The sequence below is a fragment of the Micrasema longulum genome, unplaced genomic scaffold, assembly GCF_059751315.1.
Source record: "Micrasema longulum isolate JH-2025_06_02 unplaced genomic scaffold, ASM5975131v1 h1tg000044l, whole genome shotgun sequence".
In the NCBI taxonomy this organism is placed as follows: Eukaryota; Metazoa; Arthropoda; class Insecta; order Trichoptera; family Brachycentridae; genus Micrasema; species Micrasema longulum.
Genome location: NW_028277251.1, coordinates 849,566 through 871,213, shown reverse-complemented (window position 1 = coordinate 871,213; position 21,648 = coordinate 849,566).

Genomic DNA, 21,648 nt, shown 5'->3' with positions numbered 1-21,648 from the left:
AAACAAATCGCTAGCCCAAAGCAACAGTGAGATATCTCTGAAGAACGTGTTCTGAGATAATCGGACTCTGACACATGCAAAGGGTCTGACTGAATTAAATTATTCGAAGTCGATTATTAATACTATATTTTCACAAAGGTTCAACTGTCTATCAATATTTTATTATTTGAAAACATTAATTTGTTTCATTTATTAACATATCTGCATGTGTATCTCAAAATTAGAAATGTCAGGTTTATCTTACTGTTGCTTTGGGCTAGCGGAATGTTCAGTGCATTGACTTAACTTAAAATTAGGCATGTAAACTAAAATTCTGTTTTTTTCAGACCTCATCAAACTTTAAACTTGCTCTCCTTTAAAATTTATAAAAAGTGTAACATGTTTTGGCATCTTTCAACAGAAATTTGGGTTATGATGCATCGGTGACTTGTGACAACTTCTATTGACGCCACATAATGTTTGTTAATAAAATATAATAAGCAAGGTCTGGTAATAATTGCCATCGAGCAGAGGGGATTCGATTGGCTGGTCCGCTTACTGAAGATGCCTCCCAGTAGCCTTGACGCACAGGAGTTGACGGCCAACAAAGAAATTTAGAGATAATTAGTAGGCACAATGCTCCATCCCATCTACAGCAGTGGACATGGGATATAAAAACATGTAATACATATTGTATGTTTTATTGTTCATGAAAATAAAATTTGTTTTTTTATTTTATTTATATGGTAAAATTGGTTCTGCACTATTCAGCCTTTTTACTGGAAATAAATTATTATTATTATTGTTGTAATATTTATTTTATATCAGATGAGCAATTTCTTCTAACTTTTCCTAATAGCTTCGTTAACCAGTTGAATAAATATCGGTATTATGACTGTAAATACGCCATTTACTCTACACGATTTTGTCCATCTTATTTGAATAATAAATCGTATTTCTATAACATTCAAAATTTATTTTATAAACTTTTTACTTTGTTCATGATATCACGTGTAATAAGTCGATTTAAAAGTTTTTAGATAGAATAACAAATTTTAGCTTATGTATAAATTAGTGTTTTTATAAATTATTGCGTATTCCATATTAACGGAAGCTGATGGAAGCAAGTGTCTTTACTTAATCCTAGGGATTGTGTGAAATGTATCATTGCCATCGTGCAAAAATGTATATATCGGTGTATATTTAAAAAACATTTAAGTACCTACTATATATAGTATGAATATTGTTTATGATTTAAACTCTCGATTACTATGGGATGGTAAAGAATTTACCAATGTTAAACGATACAGTCGATTGTTTTTACGCGGTGGAAAACATTGTACTAATGGTATAGCTAGCGCAACTTAAGTTAAGGTGTACAAATATGTGTACATAGGCTTCTGAAGGCTGCAATAGTGTGCGTCATGAAACTCCAGAGATATATATATATATATATTTTATATATATTTGGACCCCTGTATTTAGTAGCCTTACGTGTCATGTACAAGGCTAAGGTACTCGGAAAAAATCGTTTTTTTTTGTCTTGGAAATGGGATGTTCGATCACTGATTTCGGTTTATTACCTTTATGAGTCCAATCACCATTGTTGCAAAGTTCAAGAACAATGGCGCGTGATCACTATTTTTAACTACAGTGTGGATATCTGTTAAGGAATTCCATCTTTCCTGCATTCTGCTTCAAGATTATGGCGTTGCAAACTGAAAAATGGGCACTGAAATAACAGATGTTCGATACTCTGTGAAGAAATATCATCGCATGGACAATAGTCATCATTCCTTCATTTAAACCTATTTAGATAACTTCTCATAGATATTATATTGGAATCATGTACTTATAAGGTGATTTTTCAATTGATTATTAAATACATTTTTCGTGTTCTTTTGCGTCATTTATTGGGAGGTTAAAAATAACACACCAATTAAAAAAAAAAAAAATAGCCAACAGCCATGCGGCGATAGCAGTCCCATTGGATTTGGGTAAATACGTTAACCACTATACCACAAGGTGGACATAAAATATGTTTTTTTTAATAATGTCCTGACTTTTTTTTTTTTAAGTCATAAATAATGCCAATTAAAAAATATATATAATGGACGGAAAAAAACACAATATATACAAGCTATACATTTGTGTGAGTACTGTGTTCGCCTCAACTTAGGTTGCGTTACCTACAACTAGTTATCTTTATGATTTTTTTAAAAATAGAAGCAGTAACTTAAATATAATTAAATAGTAATTTACCTAATTACAATGAACCACCAAAAAGTTTTATTGTCATTAAAAAAATATCAATCGCATAAAATTTTTTTCACCACCCATTTTTTGTTTTTTTTATCACAAAACCGTGTCATTTTTTTCTATCAGTTCCACCTTTTATGTACTTGACAAATAATAAATTATAAATAGTCTTTTTTTAAAGGTTGTCTCTGTTTTATTATTCAATAACTAATATTGTGTATTTCTGCATTATTTCATGGTTTCGCATGATGTGAATGTTTTAGGATATTTAGGCGATGACGTATAATGAGGTAGACACATTACAAGTGCAAAGCCAATGCATTTCGATTCGTGGGTAATTAATCCCTCGTCTTCTTTCTCCGATGCACTCTCTTCGTAATCAGACGTGACAGTACGCAGAAAAATGGCATAATAACAATGACAAAATTCTTAAGTAAACTGTACAAAACAAAAGAACAAAACAGATTTATTGTTTCACCCGTAAATACAATCCAATTTATTAAATAAGTAGATAATTTGTTTTATTTTTTCACGAGCTACCTCTTTATTTCCAATTGTAAATGCAGTGCCGTAAAACTCCAATTATCCGGATTAATGAATGCTAAATATTATCCAGATATGCAGAATACGGATAGTTGGATTAACCATTAAATTAAGGCATTTTTTTGAACGAAAACACAAAATTTACTCTAAGATCACTTTTTTATTGCTTTTGAATGAACCCTTTCATTACCAGAGCAAAAAATGTTTTTTTATTGCATTTATAAATTCTATTATTTTGTCAAATAGTTTCACAATTTTTTTTTTAAGCTTGCATAGTTTACAAAACAAACATGTATTTCAGGAATGATATTGGGGCTCAGGGGGTGTGAAATAAAGGTACAGAGTACAAAAGGCATATATTACTGTTTTATATTTTTTATATAAAAATGGTAAAAAAACATATAAAATACATAAAAATATAAGATATTTTTTTAAATTATACATATTTATAAATATTAAATTAGAAAAAAACCAAATCATTGTGAATTTTTTTTAAATTATAAAATAATTGAGAAAACAATTGTTGTAAAACACAAACGTCAGAACAAACGTGGGCTACCAACATAAAAATTATATTGTTTTGTAAAGAATATATCTTTGGCTAGATGCATGCCAAAAATTGGGCAGATTGGTTCAGAAAATAACAAGATATGATTCTTTTTCTTCGTGTACTTGAAGAACGACACTGGTAGTGGGGTTAATATGGCGAATTGGAATCACAAATAAAATTACTTAAACATATCCAGCAAAGTTAATTGCTTTGACGAAGAAACTCGTTTACGAGCAGCGAGGTCCAACGAGGGATAACGATCCGGATATTTGGCAATTTGGATAGCTGGAGTTCGGATAAACGGTTCTACCGTATTTGCTAAATTATTAGATGTGGCTACCGAAAGAATGACGTGTCTATGTTTTGTCAGTGTATTTAGGCAATGACACGCAATATATAGACAAGTTATTACTATACTAGCTACATCTAAAATATAGCAAATATTGTGTTGCCCTCAATAGTTTGAAAAAGAATACATAGCAAATCATGATACGCATAAAAGAGACATACATTTTTTAAATTTATTTATGTGTAACTCGTTATCATATAAACGACACTAGCTGGCAGCTGTCAAAATTGTATGTGCTTAAAAGTATTACAAATTATCTACTTATTCCTTAAATTGGAATGTATTTCAAAGGAAATGATATATCTGTTTTGTTTTTCACAGTTGCGGCGCAGTCAAAGCATTTTTTGCCACATACGATGGTATATTTCTACGTAGCATCACGTCTGATCATGATTAAAGTCGGTTAGAGAATTAAGACAATCACCCACCAATTGAATTGCTTTTTTCTTCACGTTAGTAAAGTGTCTTCAATTAAACGTATTTAAGTAATATTTGTATCTCGTGTATAATTTATTATTTTTCAATAAATGATGTTTCTTATGAAAGTGGTGCATTTATTTTCAGTTTAGTATTTTTTACCATAAAAAACTGAACATCTTAAATATTTTGTATGTATTTTTTTGGACTTATTTGTAGAAACTTCATCATGACATACTTAGTGGACGCCTTGATAGTCCGGCTCTTATGTCGGAATTATCATTAAATGTCCCCGGCTACCGCACTCGTCACACGTCGAGCTCTCTATTTCATGTGCCAGCAGTTTGTACGAACTATGCCCAGAACTGTCCACTTATACGTTTTGCTCGTGAATATAATTTGAACTTTCCTTTTATTGATCCATTTGATTGTAAAAAAATAACATTTAAAATGCGCGTCTTAAAACATAACTTTTTTGTCTTATACTTAGTTTCAATAATAAAGTCTTATTTTATTTTATCTCTAATTCTTAATATTTAATGTATTTTTATATTTTCGACACTTGTGCAATAATATTTACACACATGTCCACCCTCATTCCAATATAACATCCACTCACCCACCCTTTCACTCACTTACACTCACACAAACACACTAGTATGTATTGTACGTGTATTGAATGTATTTCTGTGGATATCTGTCATTGGTTTTATTCTCTGTATATTTTATTTGTTATATTTTTGTAACATGTATTACTGTTGATATCCCCAATAAATAATAAATTTAAAAAAACATTGTTAGGTACATAGAATGAAGAACAGCTCAGAAACCGCATACGCGCATAAAACAGAAGGCGACTAAACTACTCTTAAAAGAGTAGTTGTAAGAGTAGTTTACTCTTAAAAGAGTAGTTTTACGTTTTAACCCATTAGTTTCTTTGTAGACATCGCTCAGTACGCAACTCCCGATTTGAGTTCAACTATGCCGTGTTGTGTCATTTTAAAGTGTAGAAATACTCCTAGGATCTTTAAGAAACAGGCTGGGATCACATTTCATGTGTAATTAGCAAATTCATGTGTAAGTAGCAAATGCATTACTTAAATTGAATTATTTTTCCATCTTCTCAGATTGTTAAAGAAAACAAAATAGACATTTTGTTAGTATTGCCAGGGTAGTATTTTTTTTTACCCTACTTTGCTTATCAAATGAGACAACTAATGAATTTTCATCTCGAATTTTCATCTGCTATTTAGCATCTCGGATTAAACAACGCCGGGGCAGACATTCGACCGACATTATCTTTAAAAAATCAAAGTTCATTAATTCAATTACTCTTAATTTTTGCCCATCTGGCAACATTACGCGGCGAATACACGAATGCGCGCGACGAAAGTGGGGGGATTTTTGGATAAGTCCGATGTATTCAAATATGATTCTACGCTCCTTCTGGACTATTCTTAATTCTATGGTTAGGTATATATTAATGAATGAATTAAAATAATCTGTCCTTCACTGGGGTAACCTGAGCCAAGGATATTTTACAGTTTACTTTTTAGTTTCTATTTTACTCAAATTAAAAGAAAATATTACGAACAGGAAGACTTGTGTTAAGTATCTGAGGTTTTTTTTTTTTTTATTGAAAAAAGAAATATTTGCGTTCTTATGATTTACCCAAATATTTAATTTTGAGGGCCATTTTCAACGAGTTGTAAATAACTCACTATTAGAAAATGGAATCAAGTTAGGGTAGAGTGGGATTCGAACCACAGACCTTTGGTCCGTGAGTCCGAGACACTAGCCACAGGACCACAACAACAATTAGGAAGTTTACCTACATTTTTAACATTTAAAAGAACAGTAAACTATAGGGAAATATCATGTTTTTTAAAACATTTTTAAAGTAATAAGGGTCTATAAAATACTGTCCAGTAAAAAAAAATATTTAGGTAGTTATTAGTGGCATAAAAAATATATGTATTTCAATTTGTAATTTGAAATTCCCGCTAAAACGCTCATTTCATTAGCCACGCCCCTAATACGTCACGATTCATGTTTTTTTCAACTTTGTTCGTTTCCAATAATTTTTTTATGGAACGTCGTCATGAATCTGGGCGTCACAACTATCAATTCAAATATGTCGCGTTTTTCTAGGGACATATTTTTCTTTTTTAAAGTTATGTTTAGAAACATTTTTCCACAATATCCATATTGATTTTGAAAATACAATATATTATTCTAAATCCATTTCATATATTTTTATCGGTATTCGTTGTATGTGATATTTCCCTATTACTCGTACCTAAGCCAAAAGTTTTTTCTTGCTTATTTTCTCACTTTTTGCGCTATTTTGAATTCACATTTTTTTATATTTTGGTTTCACATTTTGCGGCATTTTGATGTCACGTTTTGTGGTATTTTAAATTCACGTTTTGTGGTATTTTGATGTCATGTTTCGTGGTATTTTAATGTCACGTTTTGTTGTATTTTGATGTTACGTTTTGTGGTATTTTGATGTCAAGTTTTGTGGTATTTTGATGTCACGTTTTGTGGTATTTTGATATCACGTATTGTGGTATTTTGATGTCACGTTTTGTGGTATCTTGATGTCACTTTTTTAAAAAATAAGATGAATATCTGCGTTCTTATTATTTATCCAAATAATTCAATTTTCGGGGGTTTAACTCACTATTATAAAATAGAAATCAAGTTGGGGTAGAGTGGGGTTCGAACCTCGTACCTCTGATCCGCGATACTAGCGACGTGACTAGGCGGATAAGTAATACAGATCTTTACATATGCTCTGTAAAGACTATATTATGTTGATCCAGAACCCTGGACAAGCGTTTTCGATTTAATGGTTACTCTCGGGTGAAAATCTTGAAAAAGGAAATCGAATGGAGATATCTGCCTAGTAGTGTAGTGTAGTGGTTGGCGCGTTCGCCAACCATGCTTGAGGTCCCGGGTTTGAGTCCTGGTTCAAAGTTTACTGCCCCTGGACTTGAACAAATTTAGAGTATTTAATTTCACGGCGAAGTTTCTCTAAAATGTATGAAAAAATAATAAGAATGAACTACTCTAAATGACGTCACAAGTTCTTCTAAATCAACCAATGGTAGTGTTGCGATTGATTTTCGGTTTCCGGGAAGCCAATCCTCCAATCAGACAACTCACCGAAGAGAACTAGTGACGTCACGCGTGGAGTAATTAAAAAATACAAAACTTAAATAAACTGTAGAGATAATACGATACATAAAAATCGAAATATCTTTTTTGTCGTGTCTATTAACCATTGACATATTAATGCATTTGTAAATTCAATAGCAATTATTAATAAACAAATAAAATATTTTCAAAAAACATTTAACTTCCTCATTGGTCGATGTATCCAATACATAGAATTAAGAATAGTCCAGAAGGAGCGTAGAATCATATTTGAATACATCGAACTGTGGCCAATGATTCCCCCACTATGCCCCACTTTCGCCGCGCGCATTCGTGATGTCGCCGCGTTATGTTGCACGATGGGAAAAAATATAATTATAACACAAATGTAAGGTTAAAAAAAGCAATCTGTTAATTTCTCTAAAATTTTATTGTGCACGCGGAAATATTGATTGACACAACAGAGTAGATAAGTAAAGGGTCATTTAATAAGAGTAATTGAATAAATGAACTTTAAACTTAAAATATATAAAACAAATTTTTATTTTATATCATGTCAAATAATATTTGATATGTTAAAGATAATGTCGGTCAAATGTCCACCTAAGAGTTGTTTAATTCGAGGTCCAATTTTCATTAATTCTCTCATTAGATGAGCAAAGTAGGGTAAAAAACTTTACTACCATGGCAACACTAACAAAATTTCCATATTGTTTCTTCGACAATCTGACAGATGGAAAATAATTCAATTTTTGAGTAATGCATTTGCTACTTAAACATTCGTTTGCTAATTACACATGAAATGTGATACCATCTTGTTTCTTTGAGTTCCTAGCAGTATTTTTACACTTTAAAAGGACACAACACGGCATAGTTGAATTCAAATCAGGAGTTGCGTACTGAGCGACGTCTACAAAGAAACTAATGGGTCAAAACGTAAACCTACTAATTTATGAGTAGTTTAGTCGCCTTCTGTTTGATGTGCGTATGCGGTTTCTGGACTTTTCTATTAGCGTATGATTAAGTAGATAGAATGAAATTGTGGGGCGTGTTGGAAAAGTATGGAGTAAACAATAAACTTATACGTGCAGTATTGTCTCTCTATGAGGAGAGTTCAGCGTGTATAAGAGTTAATGGGGGATTTACATCTTGGTGTGCGATCTCAAAAGGCGTGAAACAAGGATGTGAAATGTCACCATGGTTGTTTAATCTATACATGGACAACTGTATGAAAGAGATATAATGTATGGTTATTGGAGCAAAAATTTATAATTTTTCAGTAAGGTGCTTGTTGTATGCTGATGATGCAGTTCTGTTAGCAAGCAGCAAGGCTGATTTGCAGCAAATAGTCTCTAGAATGTATGATGTATGCCTGGAGAGCGAATTGGCAATGAACAAAAGTAAGTCAAAAATGATGGTATTTGAAAGGGATAGTAAGGTTACTGACTGCATAATAAATGTAAACAACGAATGCCTCGAGCAAGTAGAAGAATTTGTGTATCTGGGAAGCATGTTTTCAAGAGATGGAAGAGTAGAAAAAGATGTTGAAAGAAGAGTGAATGCGGGCAACAAAATGAACGGAGCACTAAGCACAGTAATTTCTAATAAAAATATGTCAATCGAAGCTTAACTGGCAGTTCACAACGGAGTTTTAGTCTCAACACTTATGTATGGAAGTGAAACATGGAACTGGCAGAGGAAGGATGAAAGCCGAGTGAACGCGGTTGAAATACGATCTCTTAGACGAATGTGTGGGAAATCAATGTATGACAGGGTTACGAATGATGAAATCAGGCGAGAGTGTAAATCTGAGTCAAGTATAATTGATAAGATTAAGAAAGGATCTCTGAGATGGTTTGGTCACGTAGAACGAACGACGACGAAAGAATGGTAAAACAAGTATATATGGCGAAAATGAACGGCAACGTGAGCCGAGGACGACCAAGGAAAACGTGGCATGATCAGATAAACCAAACTCTTAAGTCTGGTCATGTCAAAAGCAGACAGAACCGAAGGGCATGTATGAATGTGGAGGAAGCTAGGAATGTATGCCAGGATAGACGTGTGTGGCGGTCCATTCTCTCTGCTTACCCCTACGGGGAAATGGCGTGATGGTAGTAGTAGTAGTAGTCTATTCTTAATTCTATGATCCAATAATAGTATGTATATTTTTCTTTGTAATAAATTTATTTGGCAAAAATTACCGTTCCTAACCTAGGAGAAAAAAACTCAAAATAAAAATACAATTAAATAATATTACACGATATGAATAAATTACAAAAACAGTTCTTCAATTTTATTTGACATTTGAGACGACCGCGGTTTTTGTTTGTTTATTTTCCCATTTGAATTTAGAACGCTCGCACCCGGCGGCTAGTATAAAGAGTTCGATAAACAAAAGGAATAAATCATTAGGGCAGGTACCTACCTGAATCTGATACCTTCGAATCATAAAAAACACCTGCGGCCGCAGAATAAAAAAAGTCGGCCTACACGGATAGGTACGTTACACGCCTCCCGGATAGTTATTTTTTATTATTAGATCCTATCAATGGGTAATCGGTAGACATCTCGCTCCCGCTTTTGCGAGTTAGGATCATTTGTCTTTTTCTCATTACCCCCTGCATAGAGTGCGAGCATTTCTGATGTTGACTTTGAAAGTGCGTCAAATTAATAAACAAAAAATAATCCTGTTTTTGGCGTACGTACTATACGTATTACACGTAGATTACAAAATACGTACATGCGCTTTTTAAAAGGGAGATTTCAAAAAAAATATTTGTTTTCATTTAACCGGGATCGTAGAACAACCTGCCTGCCAATGGTTATGCCGGTTGGTAGAGCAAAATCTACGTAATCGTATCGCCTCGGATGTCGACATATTTCACGACAGTGGGCCTTCCCTTAGGAAAGCTCTTTCTAACTTTTAATTTTTCTTTTTACATTTTGTTATATTATTTTAATAACATAACTATCTACTGTAATTTGTGATCTATTATTGAATTTAGAATGAAATGGGTCTTTTTTCTGTAAAGTTCTAAATATCTGAATAAATAAATTAATGAACAAAGACGCATGTGATTTCTTTCAACTTTACGAGAGAATTTTATTTTTACACTTTATTTGGTTTTGAGTTGGCAACACTGCCGTGTAGAGCATTTTGTGAACCATACATTTACCTAATAAAATTTTCAATAACGAATACCCATATCGAATTTTGTATTTGAAAAATTATTTAAAAAATATTATTTCAAATTAAAACATTATTATTTATCAAGATATTATTCCCTAAGAAAAAATCCCTTAAGCTAGGGTTTCCTAGGACAGCGGTGCCCGTATTTTAACGGCCGTAGTGAACGGTGATGCGGTGGATAGCGGTGATAGAGTGTGGTTTCCTAGGAAAACGGTGTTATCAACACTATTTAACACCGTTTTTCTAGGAAACCACTCTCTAGTCGACGTTACGACGGCTGTCTACCGCATCACCGTTCACTACGGCCGTTAAAATGCGGGCACCGCTGTCCTAGGAAACCCTAGCTTTAGTCCTTTAAATACTTTTTTAAAAATCCCTAAAGCTAGGGTTTCCTAGGACAGCGGTGCCCGTATCTTAACGGCCGTAGTGAACGGTGATGCGGTGGACATCCGTCGTGACGGCTATGTTAAATGTTATCAACACCGTTTTCCTAGGAAACCACTCTCTAGTCACCGTTACGACGGCTGTCCACCGCATCACTGTTCACTACGGCCGTTAAGATACGGGCACCGCTGTCCTAGGAAACCCTAGCTTAAGTCCTAACCATAAGCTTAAGTCCACTTTCTTACAAGCAATAATTTTGTAACTAAACATGTAATAATTTTAAACTTGAAATATCTCAGAACTACAAAAATTGACTTCTGAAATTAGGCATCCAAATGTAATATTGTTTACAGAAACTTTTATATCAACAAATGGCATATTTTTCTTGTAGCGTCATTTATTTGCTGAAATCATTGCATTGTCACAAGTAGAAGTACCTAGTTACTATTAATCAATCTGTGTAGGTAATTATTTATATATCATATGTTGCAAATGAAACTGCCCAGAAAGCTATCTATTTGAACCTTATTGACGTAATTACCTATTAGCAGTAAAATTATAAACTTTGCAACAAGTCGATTTAACGATCGGAAGGTAATGAATCCTTTTTTCAATAAACTTTTATTTATTATTAAAACGCGATAATTGAGTGATGGTACTGCCAAGGAATGAATAAAGGTAGGTACCTAGCATAATTATCTATAAAAATGAGATTTTTTATACGGAGGTTATCGAAAAATTTGATACTACTAACCTTTGATATAGTAATTTGAGGAAATACGCCGCGTTTGACAATATGCCGCACAACCATACATCGCGCAAAAATGCCTCAGTTCATGCACTGATGGCGTTGCAAAAGCGCCCATTTATTCACCATTGACAGTATTTATGGACCGCATGGCGATCGTAGCGAAACAGTTATTGAATTACAGCTGAAAACCCAAGGTAAGCCTGAAAATACATTCACTAAAAGTTTCTATTTGTGATGGTTACTGTATAAAAAAATAACCAAGAATAAATTTGCAAAATGAGGTCCACGACTCTCAACTCTGGGTTTGTTAATGATACCATTTTGCATGCGTTTTGTTTTGACATTTAGAATGTCATGCAGTGGCTATTTGGGGTTATATGTAGCAGTTAGTTGGGATTTTATGCAAAAGGGCTTTTGTTTATTTTAGAATGTCTCAACAGCACAAAACGAAACATTTTCGAGCACGATGGACTGTAGAAGCACTGCAGAAAGCTGTAGAAGATATTATGCAGAAAAAAAGCTCTATTCCCGAGATCTCTAGACGTTTCAACATACCTGGACGCACTTTAATGCGGCGCACAAATGATATTAATTTGGAGAAGATTCATCTTGGTCGTGAGTGCTATTTGGGACAAGAAAATAAGAAATGAATGTTGTGTATGTATGTGCAATAACCCTTTGCGAGAATTGTACTCCTTAATTTTTAGTTGTGCCATAATACCCCACTAGTGGGGTAATATCGCATTTCGACTGTTTTTCTTTCTTCAATTATAAAAGTTTTAAAATTTTATTTTGACTTTATTTAGTCGTGCTAAATTCAATGGTTAGTCGTGCTTGACTTTTGATAATATTCCTTTTTCCACGTACGAAAAATCACAATTCTATTTTTTGTTGCCACATTACCCCGACTTACTATCCAGGTGTTCATTAAACCCTGTCACGTCCGAAACCACGATGATCAGAATGAGCATGAAGACATTGGCACATTAAAATATTTTTAGAACGAACAAAATTTAAAAAATAAAATATCAAAAAACGCAAATGGTTGTTTACTTCTGCAGGGGTGAAACGAGGTGGGAAAGGGGGGAGTCTGATACTGCGCCGCGCTCCCCTCACTTTTCCCCTGCAGAAGTAAGCAACCATTTGTTTTTTTAAATATTTTATTTAAAAAATATTATTTGTTCTAAATACTTTTTAAAATATGCTAATATGTCTTCTTTCCCATACAGATCATCGTGGTCTTGGATGTGACAGGGTTTAAAGAACACTCTGTATAAGTTCACGGTGAGGCTATTTTCACACATGCCACGCCAATCCACCCGGTCCAGTAATTTTATTGGGTACATCCTACAAACGCTCACAAAATGTGTCTTGTCCTTTAAGGTGTACCCGGAAAATTACCGGGCCGGATGGATTTGCGTGGCATGTGTTCAAAGGTCATTATAAGTATAGTTGCAACAACTGACGTATAACAAATATACACGTTATAGCCTTTCTAAACACATCTCGTATTTAGCTTATCTTCTTCTTTTCCACATCCGCTCCTAAGTGGAGCATGTGGACATCACCAGTTGCCTCCAGGAGACCCTATCGCCAGCCAGCACTCTCGCTTCTTCCCATGTCAACCCAGCGCCCCTTAATTCCGCCGAATAAAGTCTAAAGATCGTCATCGATGGCCTTCCAGGACGGCGTGAGCCCGCAGGTTTAAAGAAGAGGCAACTAGGGTTTAGGTTCTCCCGAGGCATGCGCAGCACGTGTCCGAGCCAGGTCCACCGCCGCATCCTCAAGACGCTCGTTATAGGAGGCTGCTGCGTCCGTTCTCGGACTTCAATGTTAGTTATAAAATCGAACCACCTTATACCTAATATTCTTCTCAAGCACTTACTCTCAAAACTCAGAAGTTTGGTGTTTTGAGCTTTGGTAAGGTGCCAAGATTCACACCCATATAGGAGATCTGGCATTATACAAGAGTTGAATAAACGGCATTTCGTTTTGACCGAGTATAGACTAGAGTTTCAGACAACACGCATCATGTTACAAGTTGCTCCAGCAATTCCTAGGCGGGTTGGGAGCTCTTTATGCATGCTTCCACCCTTAGTTATGTGTACCCCCAAGTATTTAAAGCTATCAACTTTCTCAACCCTCTGTCCATTATTACAGAGAGACTGATCAGGGTCAGGACAGGATTTGTTGCACTTAGCTTATATTGCGGTAATATTACTTTCTAACTGCAATAAAACCATTTTAACCTTGAAGTCTTATCTTGTATAGAATGAGTATTAAGGATGATGTTTTTTTTATGATTTCAGTTTGTCATTTTATTGATAAACGATCAGTTATCAGTGTAGCCCAGACGGCAACAATCTCGCAATCTTAATTATCAATATTTTATACTTTGGACTTAAATTCGATGAGTGTGAATTTTTGTTTTGCGTTTCCAGTTTTTTCCAGTTTATGCATACTGCCTTCACGTGGATAAATTGAATTGTACAGGTCCTAAGTACGATAATTATTATATAACAAATGGATTGCGCAGTAGAGTAGGATAATTATTAAAATATGAAAAATATTAATGGCATAATGTGAACATAATTCTCATAATTCCCACTATTAGCATTATCCACAGCGAATGTCCCCTTTTGACATCGGCTCTCCAATTTTAACTTATTTCAAACCGCAATGTTTTATTTCGTGAAACAGAGACTTTTATTTATTTTTATTATTGTCATGGATAAATTATACAGCGCCATTTTCATAATACATATAATGTCTCGGTTGTTACCAAATGGAGCTTCTCGCCACTATCCGTGGCCCTGTCTTATAGATCCTGTCAGATATACAGATCTGGTGGCTTACAAAAAGAATTTCGAGACTTGTAATCATTTCGGCGAATTGATCATGTCCGACCAATTTAATCCCAGTCAGTGAAGAATTCATTTCCGTCTTTTCTCAATCCAATGAAGTACATATTATGTACTTCTGGATTACTTTCTTTCAGCACAAATATGCTAAAGCTACCAGATTACAGAGATGTCTTTCGGGCAGCTTTTCTCGTTTGACAACGAGCAAATTTTCCGTGTATGTGGGCACCGCCAAGGAGACTTATATCCTCAGATGCGGTGTACGGTATGTGGTGGGCAAGCTGTATAATGTCTCCGATCCTCGATTTTTAAATTGAATTAAAATTAAAGTAAAATAACATACTTTATCATCACACGCTAAGAATTTATTTAATGGTTTAGATTGCAAGTGTATTTATATGTCTCATGTGTCCTGTCGAATCCAACCGGGAACTTCAAGCACGATGGACGATAGAAGATCGACCACTCGATTTGCCTTCCAGGATTTTTACCTGGGAGTAACCGTCGAGTCGAAATCACTCATCCGGGGTTTTGGTTCTATTTCACACACAGAACTGTATTCTTCATCCGCGTAGACACGGAACAATATAATAATCCAAAATACACGCAACGCCATTCAAAAGTTATTCACTTGTAATTTCAATATTTTTCTAAACTTGCGGTACGTTGACGTACATGCTCTCGATTATTTGAAAAATGTTTTGTCTTTTAATTTTTTATATCAAAAAACACAAATCGTCACGCTGTTTCCCCGTGGGAGTAGGAAAAGAGGATAGAACACTACACTACTCAGTCTTTGAATACAGACCTCGCTTTCTCTACATTCATACATCTTCAAGCACGCACGCCGATTATTTTGACTTTTTACAATACATTGTTGGATTTGATCAAACTACATACATACATCTTTCGCGGTCTTCCTCGTATTCTACATCCATCAACATTCAGATCGTATTTTTCTCTGTCCTTTCGCCTTAAATGTCCAGCCAACGTGGCTCTAATTTTTTTATTTTGTCGATAATGCTTCTTTTAGTTTTGCGTTCCTGCGTTCCTATGTATTTTTTATTTATTTATTTAACTTTTTGTACATAATGTTATTTGTACATTGGCGGGCTTATTGCCAAATGGCAATTTCTTCCAACTAACCAATAAAATAAAAGTTTTATTTTTATAATTCAAGTTACAGAACATATTTAATAGAAAAAAAATATTAAAAAGCTAAAGATGTATAAAAATAGAAATAAACGTATTTGTTTATAAATTACCTTAAATCAAAACTATTACTCAATGGGAAAAGGGAAATAAGAGGAAAACGGAAAGAAGGAGAGATTAAGGAAGAGAAAGGAGATGTTTCTTCAGACGTGATTTAAACAGAGATAATGTAGTAACATCTTTGGTGGTGGATGGGAGATGATTCCACAGTCGAGCCGCATGGACACTATATGAGTTAGAGAAGAAAGAGGAATTGAGAATGGGTATTAAGAGAGTTCCTTGAGAATTAGAACGAAGAGGTAAACCAACTGATAAGCGTTGAAAATTTTCACGCAGGTACATAGGAGCGTTAGGACTATAAAATACATTGAACATAAGTGAGAGGGAGTGATAGTCTCTCCGCTGTCTACTTTTGAGCAATTTCAGTTGCCTACGATAGTCAGAAATGTGGTCATATTTCCTAAGACCAAAAATGTACCTTTGAGTTGCTTATATACCTTACTGCACGGATCTAGATATTTGTAGGTACACATATCACGGATAGTTTAGAGATGACATTTCGCTAGCATTCTGCGTATTAATCAACTAATAAACTGCGTCACTAATAAATAAATAAGTTATAATTATGAGGTTTTCTCTGTGTCCATGCGGATGAAGAATACATTTGTGTGGGAGAAATACAACCAGAACCCTGGACGAGTGTTTTTGACTTGATGGCTGCTCTCAGGTAAAAAAAACATAGCAATAAGGTAACTTAGTGGATACGTGTATAAGTCCGCCTCATTGTGTAGTGGTTGACGCATTTGCCTACCATTCTTAAGGTCCTGGGTTCGATTCCTGGCAGGGTGGAAGAGAAATGTTGATTTGAAATTTTTTTTAATGCAATATTTTATTATTCCTGTACTGGCACCTGAAGCGTAAGACCTATCACCTCACCTTTGCGTAACAGATGATCGAAATACACTACATTTGGTTTACCAATGCAGTACCCCATGCACCACTGAGTGCGGAAAGGGGAATAGTGATAGTGAATTGACTTAAGACCACCTTACGTTTTATATGATCTAATATAGGTATTAAATAAACAGGTAAATAAATAGGTATTAAATAAACAACTTTTAAGTTTAATACAACGTTTAAGCTTCAGCTTGTTGTGAAATTCACATTAAAGGTATAAATTTTATTATTTAAGCGTAAAAAATAAAAGAAAACAATAAAAAACACATTAATTTTTCTAAGTACTTTTACTTTTTTATTGAAATACGAGTATTACAATTATGATTAATATTACTCTAAAAAAATAACAGAATCACCAGTGAATGACCACTACTACCCCTGTAAAAATAATACTCAGATTAAGTTAAATCGTAACATTATAAAACACCATAACACATTAGAATATGGATATATTCAAATAATTGCATAAGAAATGGTATCAAATAAAACACTTACCACACCTTTCCTTATAAAAACACTATCAATCTCAGAACAATAACGGGAAGACGCACTATTACCTTTTGACAACTCACAGTTTAAAACTGATAGATTTGTTTCTTACCAAAAGATGTGTCCGCCTACTGCTTCTGTCATAGTTTCTAGTGTTAAAAGTTTTTTGACTGGATACATGTAGCAATTCTTATTATATTGTGTTTTATTAACCGATGGTCATTTACTGGGGGGTGGTCATTTACTGGTGCTTTGAGCCTATGTCAATTGTAAATTGTACCGGGTCGTTGTCCTGTGGCTAGCGTCGCGGACTCGCGGATCAGAGGTCTGAGGTACGCACCTCGCTCTACCACAACTTGGTTACCATTTTCTAATAATGAGTTATTTACGTTGAAAATGGCCCCTAACATTAAAATGTTTGAGTAAATCATAAATCATAAAAACGCAACTATTTATCTAAATAAACTAATTCAACGATTAGTAAATGAATTAAATTAATAATGACTTAATAAGTATTATTATCGACCATATCGACGCACGCAAGTCGGCCATGTGACCCCATACAAAGGCGAAGTGTGTTTTTCTGGATTTCTGCCCACAAATAAGTATCCACCACGCCGGCCTTTTTATTTATTTCTTTTTTATACGACCGCATTATGAACCTAATGCCCCCAGCAAAGTTCGGTCCGCCCCCCTCCGCGGTGGTCCTGCCGGGGACCAATCACCTACCCGACAAACGAGTCTTCTTTCACATTTTTCTACCACAAATTCATTTTTAAAAACTCCAAGATCGACAGTTTGAAGGAACGGCTCGCGAGCTTGTCAACTTTTACCGCACTTGCGCATTGCAGTAGGCGCGAAAACGGAAAAGTGTATAACAATTTTTATTTGAATTTTCCGAACGCGCAAATCTCAAAAGTTTTTCGTCTCGATGAAAATGTTCGACAGTTTTTATTTGGTGTTTTAAAACAAATGTTTTAGTTTCGTGATTTACCCGGATATTTCAATTTCAACGGTTGTCTGAATTTTGGACGTTACCACGGGACCAAACATTGTCCTCTTTAAATTTCTTGATTGTACGATTGTAGTGTTGTATTTTTTAGCACGGTGTGTGAAGTGTTGATATTGACGATAGCAATAAATATAAATAAATTCAAAAGATATTAAATAAATAGATTAAATTTAAAAAATCCACAATGGATATAGCAACTCTTTTCTCCAACTGATGGTGAGTTTGATAAATCAAATATATTTCAGAGGTATAAATACTTTTTTCCAATTTTTCGATACTTGCTAGCACATGTTTTTGTTTGAATTATTATTTTTTTGTTGGTTGCATTTTAAAATTATTCTTTAATTTATATTATAGATGCTCAAGTAAAATAATGACAGCAAAAATAGAATACCACACTCTAGTATTTATCATATTATTGTGAAGCATTTCTAAATAACATTATTATATAAATTTTAATTTTTTTTAATTTTTTTGATTTATTCTTTACTATCTGAACCCGGCAATGCTTTGCTATTGCTAGATTTGAGTTCTTGCTAAATATATTAAATGAGCACAATCGAAAGTTCGATATAAATTATTGTATTTAGTCCAAATTAGATATGTACGTAATTATTATTATTTTTGTGTTTCGGTTTACAAAATTGTAAGGACAGAAAATTTTGATAAATAGCTATTTGAAAATTGCTTTTCTGTCACTGTCTTGTAGATGCCTCCCGACACTGTGCGAAAAAGACAACTGCATGTCAGAACTTTTGTTAGAATAGACAAAATCGACGTTTCGTTGTCCCGTTCTCCACACCTCAAAACTAAACCAATTTTGTTATTTTTTCAAGAGTTTCAGAATATTTTTTTTGTATCAACATGTTTTGCATTTTTCAAAAATAGTTATATTTGTATACCGTACGCCGTGCGCTCGAAGACAGCAGATAAAACTGTGTTTTTTTACGGGTTTGGATAATTCTAGTTCCCATAATAAACTATTTTTTAAAAAACTAAACATATAACAATGCGAATGTTCATGAATGCAGAAATTGAGGAAGATCGAAAAAGACATGGCATGACCAAATCTAACAAATACTTGAAGATAGACATGGCAAAAGTCGGAATAATCGGCGCGCATGCATGAGAAGATCTATGAATGTAGAGGAAGCGAGATCTGAATGCAAAGATAGAGTGATGTGGCGTTCTATCCTCTCTGCCTACCCTTACGGGGAAACGGTGTGATAGTTTGTTGTTGTTACTGTGATAAAAAAACATTCTCTAGTGCCATAATTCAGAGAGAAAAAACGTGAATACGTTTGTATGAAGAAAAGTCAGACCACGTTTCCTCTTACGATTAAACGTAATTAAGTACACTTACAAAACTTTACTAAAAAATCTATAGAAAAAACCGTTCGGATAAACGTTAAAAAGATGTTACTTTTCATTCTTAAGTAGGTACCTAGGTACTTGCTTATGATTGAATTCCAAATCTAAAAATAATGGATATTCAAATTTAATATTGAATTTAAGAAGGTACCTAATTACTTGTTTATGTTTGAATTCCAAAACAGAAAATAATCAAATATTTTTAAATAAAGAATTCTTATAGCAAATGTCAAACTCTGCTCAGGGATGCACTTGAGCCAGGGATGCGATTTTCAAAAATGTATCGAATGTAATCTGATATTATTTTAGTATAACCAAAAATACAGTAAAAAGAAATAAATAGGTAAAAATTATAAGGTATTCAATGAAATAATCTGACTTGGATCCATAAAAAAATTAATTTTGTTTCTAAACATTCAAAAACCAGCTTTTTTATACACAAAAAAATAACCTTCGTTCATTTTTTTTTGTATCCGCATTCTCAGCGAATGCAACTCTAGTGATGGATAAAAAAACATTTACGCTCCTAACTTTTTTGCACTTAATAAATTGAAGATTTTATGAGCTATAAACCTTCTCGCGGCAAAGATGTACATTTATCTGAAAACCGCACGTAAAGCGGTCCGGTAGTTATTCAGTCCATCGAGGACAACCATTCGAACATTGCCTTTTATATATATATAGATATACATTTTTTATTATTGTTATTGTAGGACTTACCGAGCCAAATTATATGGCTTGTCGGTAAAGATCCTTTACATTAAAATATATGATTACAATTACACTATTTGTATAAAAATTATTTACTACTAAGGAGCGATTTTTTTTTGAACAATTTTATTTAGAAAAAAAAATTATGAACAAAAAATAAGTACACGATATTGCAATTATAAGAAAAAAAGTAAAAAAGATATACAAAATAAGAATACTAAAATTTAAAATTTAAATGTGTATAAGATAGGCATAAAGCCTTTTTAAAATATTTTTTTCTTTATATATATTATCTATATCCATATCTACATCTAAACCTACCTAAATACAAATATACATCTTTGTCCATATTCTTTATTTACATTACTATTCCATATAAATATAATATCCACATTTATCTTCTATATATATAAAAATTAATGTATGAATGTTTGTCCTTTATAGACTTGATCCGGATCAATTTACATGGGGTTTTTTTGCAAAATAATGTAATTTACATGACTTTGGTTTGTAAGTAATAACTACTACTACCATCACGCCATTTCCCCGTAGGGGTAGGCAGAGAGAATGGACCGCCACACACGTCTATCCTGGCATACATTCCTAGCTTCCTCCACATTCATACATCTTGTCATACACGCCCTTCGGTTCTGTCTGATTTTGACATGACCATACTTAAGATTTTGGTTTATCTGATCATGCCACGTCTTCCTCGGTCGTCCTCGTCTCACGCTGCCGTTCATTTTCGCCATATATACTTGTTTTACCATTCTTTCGTCGTCCATTCGTTCTACGTGACCAAACCATCTCAGAGACCCTTTCTTAATCTTATCAATTATACTTGACTCAGATTTACACTCTCGCCTGATTTCATCATTCGTAACCCTGTCATACATTGAATAAGTAAGAAATAATATCTTCAATATGTTAATTAGAAAAAAGTTAGGAGCGAATATGTGTTTTTAATCAAACCTCTGACTCCCGAATTCGACTGGAATGCATATTCCGAAAAATTCGGAGAACGTTGTTATTTTGAATATTAAAAAAGTTTGTATTTTTACGTTTACAAACGTCAGTTATTTTTAATGGATACTGAATTGATCAATTTCCTTGCGATTTCTTAATTTTCACATACTAACTTATTTTTAGTTGTTTTTTAGTAATGCTTAAATAATTTTAACTGTCGTTTGATACATTTTTAAAAAAAGAATTCTCACACAAAATGCACCACTGTTTTTTTCCCTGAAGGCCTTCTATCAAAACATGATAACATCGGCCAAAAAAAAGTTACATTAATTTACAAAAAACATTAGAACAACACGAATAACAATATAGACACAAACAATAGACAACTTTACTATCCTCCTATTAGCCAATCACATGAGGAGGTAAAACGAAAAACTAACCCATAAGGGTTAGTTTGCTTGCCTGCTATTAGCTAATAGCAG